This window comes from Phyllobates terribilis, unplaced genomic scaffold (assembly GCF_046119375.1).
Source record: "Phyllobates terribilis strain yellow unplaced genomic scaffold, ASM4611937v1 Scaffold_4__5_contigs__length_816908805, whole genome shotgun sequence".
NCBI lineage: Eukaryota > Metazoa > Chordata > Amphibia > Anura > Dendrobatidae > Phyllobates > Phyllobates terribilis.
Genome location: NW_027362764.1, coordinates 510,548,584 through 510,564,381, shown reverse-complemented (window position 1 = coordinate 510,564,381; position 15,798 = coordinate 510,548,584). Strand labels below are relative to the sequence as shown.

At 39.7% G+C, this 15,798-nt stretch overlaps 1 long non-coding RNA gene across 1 annotated transcript in view; it reads right to left on the bottom strand.

Moving 5' to 3' along the window:
- LOC141265591 (uncharacterized) overlaps positions 1-5,605 on the bottom strand; it is a 70,799-nt gene extending 65,194 nt beyond the window's left edge. The window contains exon 1 of the long non-coding RNA XR_012320124.1: positions 2,459-5,605. This is a non-coding gene — a long non-coding RNA (uncharacterized lncRNA). The remainder of the gene's footprint in view (positions 1-2,458) is intronic.
- Positions 5,606-15,798: the final 10,193 nt, after the last annotated feature.

Here is a 15,798-nt window from a genome sequence, read left to right as displayed (position 1 = left end):
TATGGGTTATTGGTGAAAAACTTAATTAGTCACCTACAGAAAAAACAGAAAACTAACAGCGAAAGTATTACATAAAATATGATATGATATAATATAATAATATCTAGTAATATACAGATACAGATATAATATTCATAAATTAGCAAAATATTGAAAAGAAAGAAAAGAATCCCACCCAAGTTTTTAAGAAAAAACAATTAATGCTGTACTTCATACTCCCTATTTAAACCCTTTGGTGCCAGAGCTTGAAGAGTATGTATCCAGAACGCTTCGCGTTCTTTTAATCTCTTGATACGATCACCTCCTCTCCTGTTTTGAGGTATATGATCAATTACCTGATATCTAAGTTGTGATATCGAGTGAGACATAATAGAAAAATGGGCCGGAATTGGTAGAAGTGTACGTCCACACCTAATGGTGGACTTATGTTGTGAGATGCGGTCTCTGATATGCTGGGTGGTCTCTCCAACATATCCGAGACCGCAAGGACACTTAATAAGGTAAACGACATAGCTTGAATCACAAGAAAAATATCCCTTAATGGGATAACGCTTCCCCGAATGCGGGTGTGTGAAAGATTCCCCCTTCATAATATTAGAACATTGGAGACATCCGAGGCAAGGGAATGTGCCTCAGCGTGGAGTCGCTAGAGTGCGTTGGATAAGTCCCGTACGTGTGGAGCCCACATCGGCCCTAACTAGGTAGTCTCATATATTTTTAGGTCTCTTATAACATAGTAGGGGTGTGTTAGAAAATTCCGGTACCGCAGGGTATGACTGTTTTAATAATGGCCAAAGACGCTGAATGCATTGATAAATTGCTCTACTGAAGGGGTGATACGTATTTTTGAATGCTACTTGGGGGGATTTATTTCTACTTTGGGTAACTTTAGTTTGTTGTTTCAAAATATATTGTGGATAATCTCTTTGGCTGAATTTTATGTCCATTTCTTTATGTCTCATGTCTCTCATGGCACCACTAGAAACAATCCGGTCAATCCTACAATGCTGCGATTTCGGTAGGGCTTTTTTCACATGATGTGGATGACAGCTCGAGTATAATAATAAAGTATTTTTATCAGTCGGCTTTACATAAAGGTCACTCGTAAGTTCCCCTGTGTCAGTCAATGAGATCATTGTGTCTAGAAAATGGATAGCTTGTGTGTCATGATGTATTGTAAATGTGAGGTTAGATACCCTCACGTTAAGATCATCAAAAAATTCAGTCAACTGTTTATCTGTACCTCTCCAAATCAGAAAGATGTCGTCAATATAGCGTCTCCAATATAACGCATATGTTTGATAGAGATAATGGGTATATGCAAAATTCTTTTCAAAATCCGCCATAAAGATATTAGCGTAGGGAGGTGCCACGTTCGAGCCCATAGCCGTTCCCCTCCTCTGTAAATAGAATTGATCCTCAAAAATAAAAAAGTTTTTTGTCAGAATAAGGGTGAGAAGATCCATACAGAACTCTATTTGTTGTGTCGTCAGATCAGTAAGAGTATGCAAAAAGTCTGAGGTGGCACTAATGCCTTTTTCGTGATCTATGCTCGTATATAAATTGTTAACGTCCATAGTGACTAATATGCTATTAGAGGGAATTGTGCCTAATGTATTAATTGTCATGAGAAAATGAGAAGTATCCTTCAAATATGATGGTATTTTGAAGATATGGGGGGGTCAAAATTTTCTCTAGCACGATGGCCAATGGAGATAATGCAGAGTCTGTAGAAGCGACAATTGGTCTCCCTAGGGGTGTTTGTAAGTTTTTATGTATTTTGGGGAGTGTGTAAAACACAGGGATGGTTGGATGAGTATTAACTAAAAACTCTGCAAGTTTTGTGTCTATTGTACCTCTATGGAGGTGATGAGAGATCAGATCAGAGATAAGTTTAACTATCTCTGGGGTAGGATTGTGTGCTATAGATAAGTATCAGTATCACTTAACTGTGTATGGATTTCAGAAATATAGGATGAGCGATCCATGACAACCACAGCTCCCCCTTTATCGGCTGGCTTTATTATCAGTTCCTTCTTGTTTTTAAGGAAAGAAAGCGCTATATTTTCCTCTATACTCAGATTATTCTTATTATGAAACTGTCCCCCTTTAATAGTCTGTAGTATGCTATTAATATCCCTCTGAACAAGATCAATATATGTCTCAATATGAGGATAGGAACATGGAGGTTGGAAACGGCTAGGTACTTGTAATTGTAGATCACTAAGATAAAACATATCATCTTTATGAATGTCCATAACAGGATACCCAACACCCCTGTCAGTTGAGAAGTGCACTTTAAGTCTCAAGTTCCTGTAAAATCTATGTAATTCCTGTTCAAGAAGAAACGTATTAAATGAGGGGGTGGGGCAAAAGGAAAGTCCTTTTTGTAGAAGGGTTAGCTCGGCCGGTGCCAGGTTATGCGACAAGATATTGAAGACAATGTTGTTGGTCCTACCTGAGACCGAGTTGTCATCCTGGCAATGTCTTGCTGATGATGCTCGCCTCCCCCTCCTCGTCTTGGTCTGTATGGACAGCTTTTTCGTTGTTCTAAAAAAGGAGTGAAGTGACGTGATTCCCTTTCGCTGTCTGTGGAAGAATTGCGGCCAGTTGATGATGTGTAGCCTCGTCTGTAGAGTCTCCCACCTCTGCCAGAATCGGATATATGCCATCGATATACCTGGTTATGTAAATAATCTTCAGCGTCACAGAGAAATTTTGCTTTCTTCTTACTCTGAAGGTCATTGCGGTATTCGTTAATAGTTTTGTCCACCCTGGTTTTTTGAGTGGAGAAGTCTTCACATGTAATTGTATTACTAAGTTGTAATTCAGTAGCTGTGATTTTTGTTTTCAAATCCGCAATTTCCTTTTGGAGAAAATCAATAGTCAGTAATATTAAGTCCATAGAATATTTATTCAGGATACCTTCAAATTTAGTACAAAACTCTGGATTATCGTGGAATAGAGTGGTACGTAGAGAGACTCTCAAGCCACGTGAAATCCGCTGTATTTTGTGGTATTCACGAACACTGACTTCCCAAGCAGTGTTTTCCCCCACATATGGGGTATTGATGTGCTCAATACTGAACAACAAATTTTGGGGTTCATTTTTTCCTGTTACTGTTGCAAAAATAAAAAAACATTGGGTCTAAAGTAACATTTTTGTTAAAGTTAAATGTTCATTTTTTCCTTCCATATTCCAAAAATTTCTGTGAAGAACCTGAAGGGTTAATAAACTTCTTGACTGTGGTTTTGAGCACCTTGAGGGTGCAGTTTTTAGAATTGTGTCACTTTTGGGTATTTTCTGTCAGAAAGGCCCCTCAAAGTCACTTCAAATGTGATGTGGTCCCTAAAAAATGGTTTTCTAAATTTTGTTGGAAAAATGAGAAATCGCTGGTCAACTTTTAACCCTTATAACTTCCTAACAAAAAAAAATTTGGTTCCAAAATTGTGCTGGTGTAAAGTAGACATGTAAGAAATGTTATTTATTAACTATTTTGTGTGACATATCTCTCTAATTTAAGGGCATGAAAATTAAAATTTTTAAAATTGCGAAATTTTCAAACTTTTCGCCAAATTTCCTTTTTTTTTAACAAATAAACGCAAGTGATATTGAAGAAATTTTACCATTATCATGAAGTACAATATGTCATGAAAAAACATTCTCAGAATCAGTGGGATCCGTTGAAGCATTCCAGAGTTATTACCTCATAAAGTGACAGTGGTCAGAATTGTAAAAATTGGCCCGGTCATTAACGTGCAAACCACCTTAGGGAGTAAAGGGGATAAACAGGGCCAATAACATAGCATCGCAAGGCCCTGCTTCACTACTCCACTTGGACATCTGTTTCCTGGTTTAAAGTTTTTGGGAAAATGTTGAAATTTAATTATTATAAATCCTTTTCCTATGCATATTTTGCACCCATTTTTCTTGACCAAACTTTGTGTCCCCATTTGTTTATATGAGGGTTGGTTATGGTGTCAGGTTCAGACAACCAAAACAAAATGTGGCCCCCAAAAAAATCCTAACAGTCACGGGTAAAAACATCATCCCTAATTAATAAAAAAAATTGTTATATTTAGACAAAAGTTATATAATTTAATCATTAAACACATTAGTCTATAATCTCACCTCAAGGTAAGCAACAGTTGTTCTTCAGCATAAATATATCTGCGAAACTGCTCATTTTGAAAAGTAAGGCCTGGTTGAAGCTCCTCCAGTAGCAGGTCAAAGGTCTTCATCAACATTCGGGAGTAATCAAAAAATTTGTCTGGGTGCCTACATACATACAGGAAAAATGACCTCTTGTAGCACATTTGTACAAGAGTGGATGCACCCTACTCAGTGTAGCAGCGGGTGAATAGCCAGTTGCAAAGTCCCTGGTTAGCACCCAATTATACAGGAACTGCGCATTATTAGTGAGCGCTAATTTTAGACTGGCCATAGCTGCAATGCAATGATGAATACATTTTAAGAAGAAAATATGAGAGGCCTTTACCCAGGAAAATATGGATATGCTCAGCATCTGACCATTTGCAAGGGGTTTATATAGCATTATTAATCTAAAATTCCCTTCCACAATACGCTGGTTGTAAATTGAAAACGGATGCGGAAAGCGCATTGCATACGCATGTCAAACAGATGGTGCTTGTAAAAAATCGCATTGTACTCACATGACACTTGTCCTACTTTTCAGGAACAACATCGGAACGATTTAATATATGCTGATGAGTGCAAGCCCTTATACTGATTCTTTCTTCAGAAAAAAATATTACTTTTTTTTTTTTTTTTGCATAAATTGTATCCACATAGAACACTAAGACCCCAGTCATCACAGTTTTCCAGTTTTCTCCAGAATTACGGAATAAATATCAAAATGTTTCTAATAATTGTTTAACTTATTGCCAAAGTTTTGTGCTACTCCAATGGATGATCTGTGGGTTTTCAACACTGAAATTTTGATCCTTGAACTGAACTTCATTACCTTCAAGCACATGTCAGTCATGCACACTGCCACTTGTCAAAGTAAATAGCAATGGTTGAAGTATATCAAAAGTTTTCATATTATTATTATTAAATGCTCCTCCATGCTTGTTCAATACCAACCAAAAGAGGTAAGGCTATGCATAGTCTGTCACCAAAAAAATGTATTCCACTCTGCCTTGTTAGGATGGCACTGTACCCCAATAATAGGGATTAGGACAAAAAAAATTTTATTGAAGGAGAATAGTTGAGACCTGGAGGTAACAAATCAAGCAAATAGAAGGAATGAGATGGAGTAATTACAATTCTATATGCAGTAGTCTATATGAACCTCCAAAGGCCAATTGTAACCAGTGGTGATAAAACACTGTGTTGGGCTTCTGACAGCTTGTTCAGTGGAAGTCGGTCTTCCGGGCCTGGTAAATAATCTGATGCCACTAAATATGGTGGGGCTCTTTTCTCACGGTTTAGCAGTTTACATTTGCTGTATCCAGACTGCTATGGACAAATGTGTTAAATTGATACATGGCCTTCATTCACCAGATGAAGCAAAGTCTTCTTGACCTCATTCTGAATTGCTATATACAGTTATATGAAAAAGTTTGGGCACCCCTATTAATCTTAAGCTTAATGTTTTCTTAAAATTGGTGTTTTTGCAACAGCTATTTCAGTTTGATATATGTAATACCTGTTGGACACAGTAATATTTCTGCCTTGAAATGAGGTTTATTGTACTAACAGAAAATGTGCAATCTGCATTCAAACAAAATTTGACAGGTGCATAAGTATGGGCACCCTTATCATTTTCTTGTTTTAAATACTCCTACCTACTTTTTACTGACTTACTAAAGCACTTTTTTGGTTTTGTAACCTCATTGAGCTTTGAACTTCATAGCCAGGTGTATGCAATCATGAGAAAAGCTACTTAAAGTGGCCACTTGCAAGTTGTTCTCCTGTTTGAATCTCCTCTGAAGAGTGGCATCATGGGCTCCTCAAAACAACTGTCAAATGATCTGAAAACAAAGATTATTCAACATAGTTGTTCAGGGGAAGGATACAAAAAGCTGTCTCAGAGATTTAACCTGTCAGTTTCCACTGTAAGGAACATAGTAAGGAAATGGAAGAACACAGGGACACTTCTTGTTAAGGCCAGAAGTGGCAGGCCAAGAAAAACATCACAAAGGCAGAGAAGAAGAATGGTGAGATCAGTCAAGGACAATCCTCAGACCACCTCCAGAGAGCTGCAGCATCAACTTGCTGCAGATGGTGTCACTGTGCATCGGTCAACTATACAACGCACTTTGCACAAGGAGAAGCTGTATGGGAGAGTGATGCGAAAGAAGCCATTTCTGCAAGCATGCCACAAACAGAGTCGGCTGAGGTATGCAAAAGCAAATTTGGAGAAGCCAATTTCTTTTTGGAAGAAGGTCCTGTGGACTGATGAAACCAAGATTGAGTTGTTTGGTCATACAAAAAGGCGTTATGCATGGCGTCAAAAAAACACAGCATTCCAAGAAAAACACTTGCTACCCACAATAAAATTTGGTGGAGGTTCCATCATGCTTTGGGGCTGTGTGGCCAATGCCGGCACCGGGAATCTTGTTAAAGTTGAGGGACGCATGGATTCCACTCAGTATCAGCAGATTCTTGACAATAATGTTCAAGAATCAGTGATAAAGTTGAAGTTACGCAGGGGATGGATCTTTCAGCAAGACAATGATCCAAAACACCGCTCCAAATCTAGTCAGGCATTCATGCAGAGGAACAATTACAATGTTCTGGAATGGCCATCCCAGTCCCCAGACCTGAATATCATTGAACATCTGTGGGATCATTTGAAGAGGGCTGTCCATGCTCGGCGACCATGAAATTTAACTGAACTGGAATTGTTTTGTAAAGAGGAATGGTCAAAAATACCTTCATCCAGGATCCAGGAACTCATTAAAAGCTACAGGAAGCGACTAGAGGCTGTTATTTTTGCAAAAGGAGGATCTACTAAATATTAATGTCACTTTTCTGGTGAGGTGCCCATAGTTATGCACCTGTCAAATTTTGTTTGAATGCAGATTGCACATTTTCTGTTAGTACAATAAACCTCATTTCAAGGCAGAAACATTACTGTGTCCAACAGTTATTACATATATCAAACTGAAATAGCTGTTGCAAAAACACCAATTTTTATAAAACATTAAGCTTAAGATTAATAGGGGTGCCCAAACTTTTTCATATAACTGTATTTGGGTTTCTGGGGCTTTACATCTTGCAATAGCACACCAGCTGCACTAGTTCATAAATTGGCTTTCATAAAAAAACATACATTGCAGTTTATGAATTTTTGTTAACATGGGAGCCCATGAGTGGTGGATGCTACTAAAACGGGAGACAAAGAAGCTTTACAGAATTATGTTTTATACAAGGAAAACTTTCAACCCAATTGAATGCTGCCCAAATGCCATGCTGTGTCCAGTTAGGAAAATTTGCTTGATCATGTCCACTGACAATGGCCTGCTGGTCTATAACTTCACCAACACCTTTTGGGACACCTCTGATATGATCCTAAAATCTTGCTTGTGTGGATACCTGCAAGAGAGGAATAATTTTGTTTGGTTGATACTATTTGTCTGAATATGCATGCATGTAAGACATACTGAAATAGTCAAAGGGGATCTCTCACCAGATTTTTCCACATAATCTTAAAGCAGCATATTGTAGAGACAGAGACCCTAATTCCAGTGATATGTAGCTTACTGAGCTGTTTGCTGTAGTTTTGATAAATTCACTGTTTTATCATCAGGAGATGATCACTATGGGACTAGTAAGCTTGCTGCCATGTAGTCCATGTAGATCTATATAATTAAGCCCCACCATTGTTTGGCAGATTTCTGCCTCTGCACAGTGTACACAGAAAGCTGTCAATCGATGGTGTAGGTGGGGTTATATAGATGTCAGCATTCAGAGAACTGGTAGATTTGCACCAAATGTAATAGTGATTTTATCAAAACTCCAGCAATTAGCCCAGTAAGTGATACATTGCTGAAATCAGCATCTCTGCTGCTACATCATGCTCCTCTCAGAGGGGGTAGGAAAAACCTGGTGACAAATTCCCTTTATAGGGTATGTCCAGTCCCTTTAAGTGTTTTATCAAAAGCTTACCATCAAAATACCAAACTAAGTTCTAACTATCAAACGCACAGGACCATAAGAAGCACCCCAAATTTTGGGTAGGAAAAGAACGTTTTAAAAAAATGGTGATGCGTCTTGTAGTCTGATTTTATGGTAGCTTACTAGAAAGGGGGGGCCGCAGTGGAGCGGGGTCACAGGTCACTGCTGCAGGAAGCTGGCAGCGGCAGGAGTAGGGCTATTCTGTGGACCCTGAACTGGGAGAAGTGGGTGTCCCAGCAGTGCAAGGCAGCGAGTCCTAGGCTTTGAGAAAATGTTGGTGGTGAGCAGAGTCTCAGCACTTCCCATTGATTTCCCTGCCATGGACTTCGGGAAAATGGCCACCTGAGGCAGCGCATGCGCAGATTGAGATCTCGGGAGACGAGATCTCTACCTTCGCATGCACCACCTCCGGCGGCCATTTTCCCGAGGCCCACTACAGGGAAATCAATGGGAAGTGCGGGGACTCTGCTCACCACCAAGATTTTCTGAAATGCCTCGCACCGTTGGGATAACCCCTCCCAGATCGGGGCCCGTAGCATCGCCCCACTCCTTCCCGCCGCCGACCTCCTGCAGCAGCAACCCTGCCTCCTCTAACCCCGCTCCACCGCAGCTGCCCACAGCTGTAAGCTACATTCGGATTATAATATGCACCTCCATTTTCCTCCCAAATTTGAGAAGAAAAAAGTGCGTCTTATAATCCGAAAAATACGGTAATCTATAAATTATGTCACCACCATCACTGGTCAAAGCAGTGACCTTGGTGTAGAGATAATTTGTCATCATGTCAGTGTTGGACCCTTATGAACAAAAACCGGCAGGTAATCCGAGAAGTGATGACAGCAAAATGGTAAAATGAATGTTACTCAATTTTTTGTTGTATGATATTGCAAGCTTTTAGCAAAAAAAATGTTAATGATCTGGACACCATGATATCCACCAAATAGCTGACTGTAAATTCTTGGTTATGTTTTTAGATGCTGTTTCTTATAATATTGTGTTTTTGGCAGAATTACTATATCTTAGTCGAAAGCTATTTTATTTTTTTATGATGCTTCTGTATCTGTAAAACTGCAAAAATACAAAAAAAAATCTAATGTAAAGCTTTATAATATAATATTAAATAGGTAACACTGTCAATAGACTTTTGATACTTAAAGTTCCCACAAACAAAAGTTTCATAAAAAAGTGCTGTCCTGCCTGTATACTCTTTTGCTTCCTCCCCTGCCCAGGAGATGTGGTATGATCAGACCATGTTCCTGCACGGTCACACACAGCCATTACACAGTACACAGCAGGGGAACATGTATAAGATTGTCTCCGCACAGGAACATTTTATTTAAACACATCCAATTCTGGAACTTATTATTATTCCAAGATCTATTGATTAAAATGAACCTTCGTTCGTGGGAAATCCCCTTTAATGGCAAAAATAGTACAGTTTGCTTTACTATTCAGTCTTTTAAAAGGTAATATAACAATGTAAATCTCATGGAAAGCTGACAAATCAATAAAAAGTTAATAAGATCTTTTTTTTAAAAGATATCTGTTATGGCTCTGCTAACTGAAGCTATAATGCTGATATGAAGAGAACATTAAAGGGATTTCTTCACTACCTTTGTAGAATGGAAGTTATTGGAAAGGTCCATGCATCACCATATTCTGGCTATGAAGCTCTAGTACCCCGCGTTCCAAGTTATTATGCAATTGCTATTTTTCTCTAATTGTTCTAAATGGTCGATGCAAATGAGTCAGTATAATGTTCAAATCATCAACCATTAAGAGTATTTAGTCAAATTTCATTGGACAAGCCTCCCAACAATAACGTGTTTTTTTTTTTCAAAATATAAAAAAACTGAAAATGCACTGTTCCAAATTATTATGCACAACAAGCTTCCAAACATTTTATAGGTTATAAAGAACTGAAAATGGTGATTTGTTGAATTTGCAGCATTAATCAATTACATATACTGGTTTACATAGGACCCTTTCTTTGTTATCACCTTCACAATTCTTGCATCCATAGAACTTGTGAGTTTTTGGATAGTTTCTGATTTAATTTCTTTGCAGGATGTAAGAATAGCTTCCCAGAGCTAATGTTTTGATGTGAACTGCTTCCCACCCTCACAGATCTTTTACTTGAGGATACCCCAAGGGTTCAGGTGAGGGGAGGATCCTACACCATGAGGTTCCCAGGACCACAGAGGCACCAATAGCTTCAAATACCTGTTTGCTGCTTTTTAATGGTATTTTAGCAGCTGCTCTCTTATTCCAATGAATTTGTCTGACAGAAACCTTCCTCATTATGCTTTCATCTGCCCAAACTCATCTGTCCTCTGTATCAGTCACAAATCTCTTCACAGTACGATGATCACGCTTAAGTTTTCTTGAAATATGAAATGTTTTTATACCTTGTCCAAGGCATTTCACTATTTGATGCTTTTTGGCAGCAAAGAGATCCATTTTGTTTCCCATATTGCTTGAAACCTAGGGCGTTCTTAATAATGTGGAACGTCCTTCTGAAGTAGTTTTCCTTTAATTGGGCTCATCTGGCAAACTAATTATCACAGGTGTTTGAGATTGATTTCAGTGATCCAAAAAGCACAATACCATCTATGAGTTTAATTGAAAAACAAAAAATTACATCTTTATGACATGTAAATCGAATTTGCATAATAATTTGGAGTACAGTGTAGAAGAAAATTTAGAGGTCATGCTGTAGTCTATTGGTAATGACTGTGTATAACTTGCACCAGAAAGCATTTATTATTAAGCAGCGTATTTAATCCTCTTATCATCAGATAGCAGACACATATTTATGCAAAGCTATTATGCTAACACTGTTAAACACTGTACTGTCTTTGTTTTCTATGAATTATTACACATTAATGTATAAATAAAAAGCATCTATGATAATCTTGTAGGATAATCTTGCTTCTATTTTATGAATCCTATCCTACATAATGATTTGCAAGCAAAAAGCAATATTGGACAACAGAAGTGCGTATATAGTACAGTATATATTATATTGATCAACGTACAAAAAACTTGAAACTGGTTTGGAGAACTAAAAGTTCCAGGGACTCTAAGCGATGCTGCGGAGCTGGGACTGCATTTTAAGTGCAGGGCTACAGATAAGTGTACAGTTAAACATAATATTATAGTTTGTGATAATTGTGTAATTGTTGTATTTGTTTGGGGAATTGTCTCTCTGTTTGTGAGCAGGTTAAAGCTTGTGTAAATAAAAAAAATAAATGGATCTTGTGATTGGGCCATGCCATTAAAGGGAATATTTCACCTCCTGGCACTTATTTGACCTCTAATATGGGCATACAAGTGATAGAAATGTAAATCTATACCTACCTGTATGCCTCATATTAGAGGTCTTGTTGCTGTGAAATGTCTTTTTATTCAATCAAGTTTCTGATGCTGTGGAGACGGGGCCCTGTGATGTGCAGTTGCCACAGCCAAATCTGGGCACTGTGACATACAGGGGAGGGGAAAACAGTATAATTACCACAAGAGGCAGGGATTTCTTCAGGGTCCCGAGCCCGCAAGCATCAGAAACTTGATTGAATAAAAAGACATTTCACAGCAACAAGACCTCTAATATGAGGCATTCAGGTAGGTATAGATTTACATTTCTATCACCTGTATGTCCATATTAGAGGTCAGATAAGTGCCAGGGGAGGACAGATTCCCTAACCAGGGATTGAAGCCTGAAGAGGACAATTTGCATATTACAGGTGCCTTCTGGGAAAAGCGAAGAGTCTCCTTCAGCTAGAAGATCGTTGGGTACAGCCGGGACCAGCTGCTTGGAAAGCATCTCCAAGCCAGGGATTGAAGCCTGAAGAGGACAATTTGCATATTCCAGGTGCCTTCTGGGAAAAGCGAAGAATCTCCTTCAGCTAGAAGATCGTTGGGTACAGCCGGGACCAGCTGCTTGGAAAGCAGTTTAATTTGTTTATCCTAGGGTATCACAAGAAAGAAGACAGACATCAAGTCAGCAGGGACAAGGAGCAGCATGGCAGATGTGACAACCTACATGGTGAGCTGCAACATGTGCTACATGTTCACAGATCGACCAGAAGCTGAAACCAACTTCACCTGCCAGAAGTGTAGACTACTGTCTCTTTTAGAAGAAAAGGTGCGGGGACTGGAAGAAAGAATTGCGACATTAAAACTCATCAAGGAAAATGAAGACTTCCTGGACAGAACAGAAGTGTCACTGCTGGTCACGGAAAGTGAAGGAAGCGTCAGAGAAGCTCCAGAGGCAGACAAGTGGAGGCAAGTGACCAAAAGAAGCAAGAAGACCATGGAGACACCACCAACCACACAACTGAGAAACAGATTCCAAGGACTTGTGGAGGACGAAGATGGCACACCTAAGGATGAGGCACTACCAGCAAGCAAAAAAGAAAAGAGCACCCAGAAACACCCAGAAGCGACAAGAAAAAGGACAGCCAAGAAGGGAAGAAGAGTGGTGGTGGTGGGAGACTCACTACTGAGAGGAACAGAAGCAGTTATCTGCAGACCGGACATAACTGCAAGAGAAGTATGCTGCCTCCCAGGGGCGAAGATCAAGGATGTTACCGATAGGATACCGAAGCTCATCAGTTCCAAGGATGTCCACCCATTTCTTCTGATACATGTTGGCACCAATGACACGGCAAAGAAGGACCTACCGACAATCTGCAAGGACTTTGAAGCATTGGGGAAGAAAGTACAAGAACTGGATGCGCAGGTTGTTTTTTCTTCTATCCTTCCAGTAGACGGGCATGGCGTCAGGAGATGGAACAGGATCCTTGATGTGAACAACTGGCTGAGACGATGGTGCAGACAACAAGGATTTGGATTCCTGGACCACGGTGTAAATTACCTATATGACGGACTCCTTGCCAGAGATGGACTACACCTCAACAAACCCGGGAAACACACATTCGCCAGGAGACTCGCAACACTCATCAGGAGGGCGTTAAACTAGAAGAAGAGGGGATGGGAAGAAAAATGCCGGACACGAACATGCAACCAGAGGACATACTAATGAAAGATATGAAGTGCGACAAAGAAGGTCCAAGACAAGATACTTGGAAGGGAGGTAAGAAAATTTCTAATACAATCCACAGGGAGAAGATTGGAACAAAACAAAATCGTGTAAACTGCGTGCTAGCAAATGCCAGAAGCCTGACAAACAAGATGGATGAACTGGAAGCAGAAATATCTACAGGTAACTATGACATAGTGGGAATAACCGAGACATGGTTAGATGAAAGCTATAACTGGGCAGTTAACTTACAGGGTTACAGTCTGTTTAGAAGGGATCGAAGAAATAAGAAAGGGGGTGGAGTCTGTCTATATGTAAAGACGTGTCTAAAGCCTACAATACGGTAGGATGTATGGGAGGGAAATGAGGAGGTCGAGTCCTTATGGGTGGAGATACATGGGGCAAAAAACAATAATAAAATTATCATAGGAGTCTGTTATAAACCACCAAATATAGCAGAAGCCACGGAAAGTCTATTAATGAGACAAATAGACGAAGTAGCAAAAAATAAAGAGGTGATTATTATGGGGGACTTCAACTACCCTGATATAGACTGGGAAACCAAAAGCTGTAGATCTCAGAAAGGAAACAGGTTTCTGTCAATTATCAAAGACAATTATTTGTCACAACTTGTGCAGGAACCAACTAGAGGGATGGCCCTTAATATTAACTAACAGGCCAGACAGAATAACTGAGGTGCAGGTTGGGGGGCACCTGGGAAATAGTGACCACAACATTATACAATTCCACATGTGCTTCAGTAGGGTGCCCAGCAAGGGAGTCACAAAAACACTGAACTTCAGGAGGGCAAAGTTTGATCAGCTAAGAGATGCCCTTCACCTTATAGACTGGGATAGTATCTTCAGTAATAGGAGCACGGATAGAAAATGGGAAATTTTCAAAACAGTCCTACATAGTCACTGTAGAAGGTACATACCTTATGGGAATAAAAGGGCTAGGAATAGGAGGAAGCCAATGTGGCTAAATAAGGAAGTCAAGAGGGCAATGAAAAACAAAAAAAGGGCTTTCGGTAAACTTAAACAAGAAGGCAGCGAGGAAGCGCTAATATCTTATAGGGAAAAAAACAAAATCTGTAAGAAACAAATAAGAATAGCAAAAGAGGAGACAGAGAGACTAATTGCCAAGGAAAGTAAAACGAATCCCAAACTGTTCTTTAACTATATAAACAGTAAAAGGATTAAAACTGATGGAGTTGGCCCATTGAAAAATAACCTGGGTAAAATCATAGAGGGCGATGAGGGTAAAGCAAACCTACTCAATAGCTTCTTCTCCACTGTTTTCACAAAAGAAAACAATTTATCGGAGGAAATGCAGAGTGATAAAGTAAACCCTCCGCTAAATATCACCCACCTAACCCAGGAGGAAGTGCAGAAACGCCTAAATAATATCAAAATAGACAAGTCACCAGGCCCAGATGGCATACACCCCCGGGTACTAAAAGAATTAAGTAATGTGATAGACAGACCGCTGTATCTTATATTCAAGCACTCTTTATGGACAGGGACTGTCCCACTAGACTGGCGCCAAGCAAATGTGGTACCAATATTCAAAAAGGGGTCTAAAAGTGACCCTGGTAACTATAGACCAGTAAGCTTAACGTCTGTTGTGGGTAAATTGTTTGAAGGATTTCTTAGAGATGCTATTGTAGAATATCTTAATGATAATAACTGTCTAACTCCATATCAACATGGATTCATGAGGGATCGCTCCTGCCAAACAAACCTGATCGCCTTCTATGAGGAGGTGAGCTCACAGCTGGACCGGGGAGAGTCAGTGGATGTTGTATACCTTGACTTCTCCAAAGCGTTTGATACCGTGCCACACAAAAGGTTGGTATATAAAATGAGAATGCTTGGTCTGGGGGATAATGTGTGCAAGTGGGTAAATAGCTGGCTGAGTGATAGAAAGCAGAGGGTGGTTATCAATGGAGTAAGCTCAGGGTGTGTCAGGGTTACTAGCGGGGTGCCTCAAGGGTTTGTCTTGGGCCCTATATTATTTAATATATTTATTAATGATCTAGTGGAAGGGTTGCATAGTAAAATAGCAATATTTGCAGATGATACTAAACTTTGTAAAGTAGTTAATACAGATGAGGATAGGGCACAGCTACAGGAGGATTTAGATAAAATGGGGAGTTGGGCCAAAAAATGGCAAATGGGGTTCAATGCCGATAAATGTAAGGTCATGCACATGGGAAAGAAAAACAGCAGTCACCCATACATATTAAATGGGAAACCGTTGGGGAAATCTGACATGGAGAAGGACCTGGGCGTCTTGGTTAATAGCAAATTAAATTAGAGTGCCCAGTGTCAGGCAGCAGCTGCGAAGGCAAATAGAGTCATGGCATGCATCAGAAGAGGAATAGGGGCATATGATGAGAACATTGTTCTTCCTCTGTATAAAGCGCTGGTAAGGCCGCACTTAGAATATTGTGCACAGTTCTGGGCTCCGGTGCTCAGGAAAGACATATTGGAGCTAGAGAGGGTACAAAGGAGGGCGACTAAGGTAATAAAGGGAATGGAGGGACTAGAATACCCAGAGAGGTTGTCAAAATTAGGCCTATTTACGTTGGAAAAGAGAAGGCTTAGGG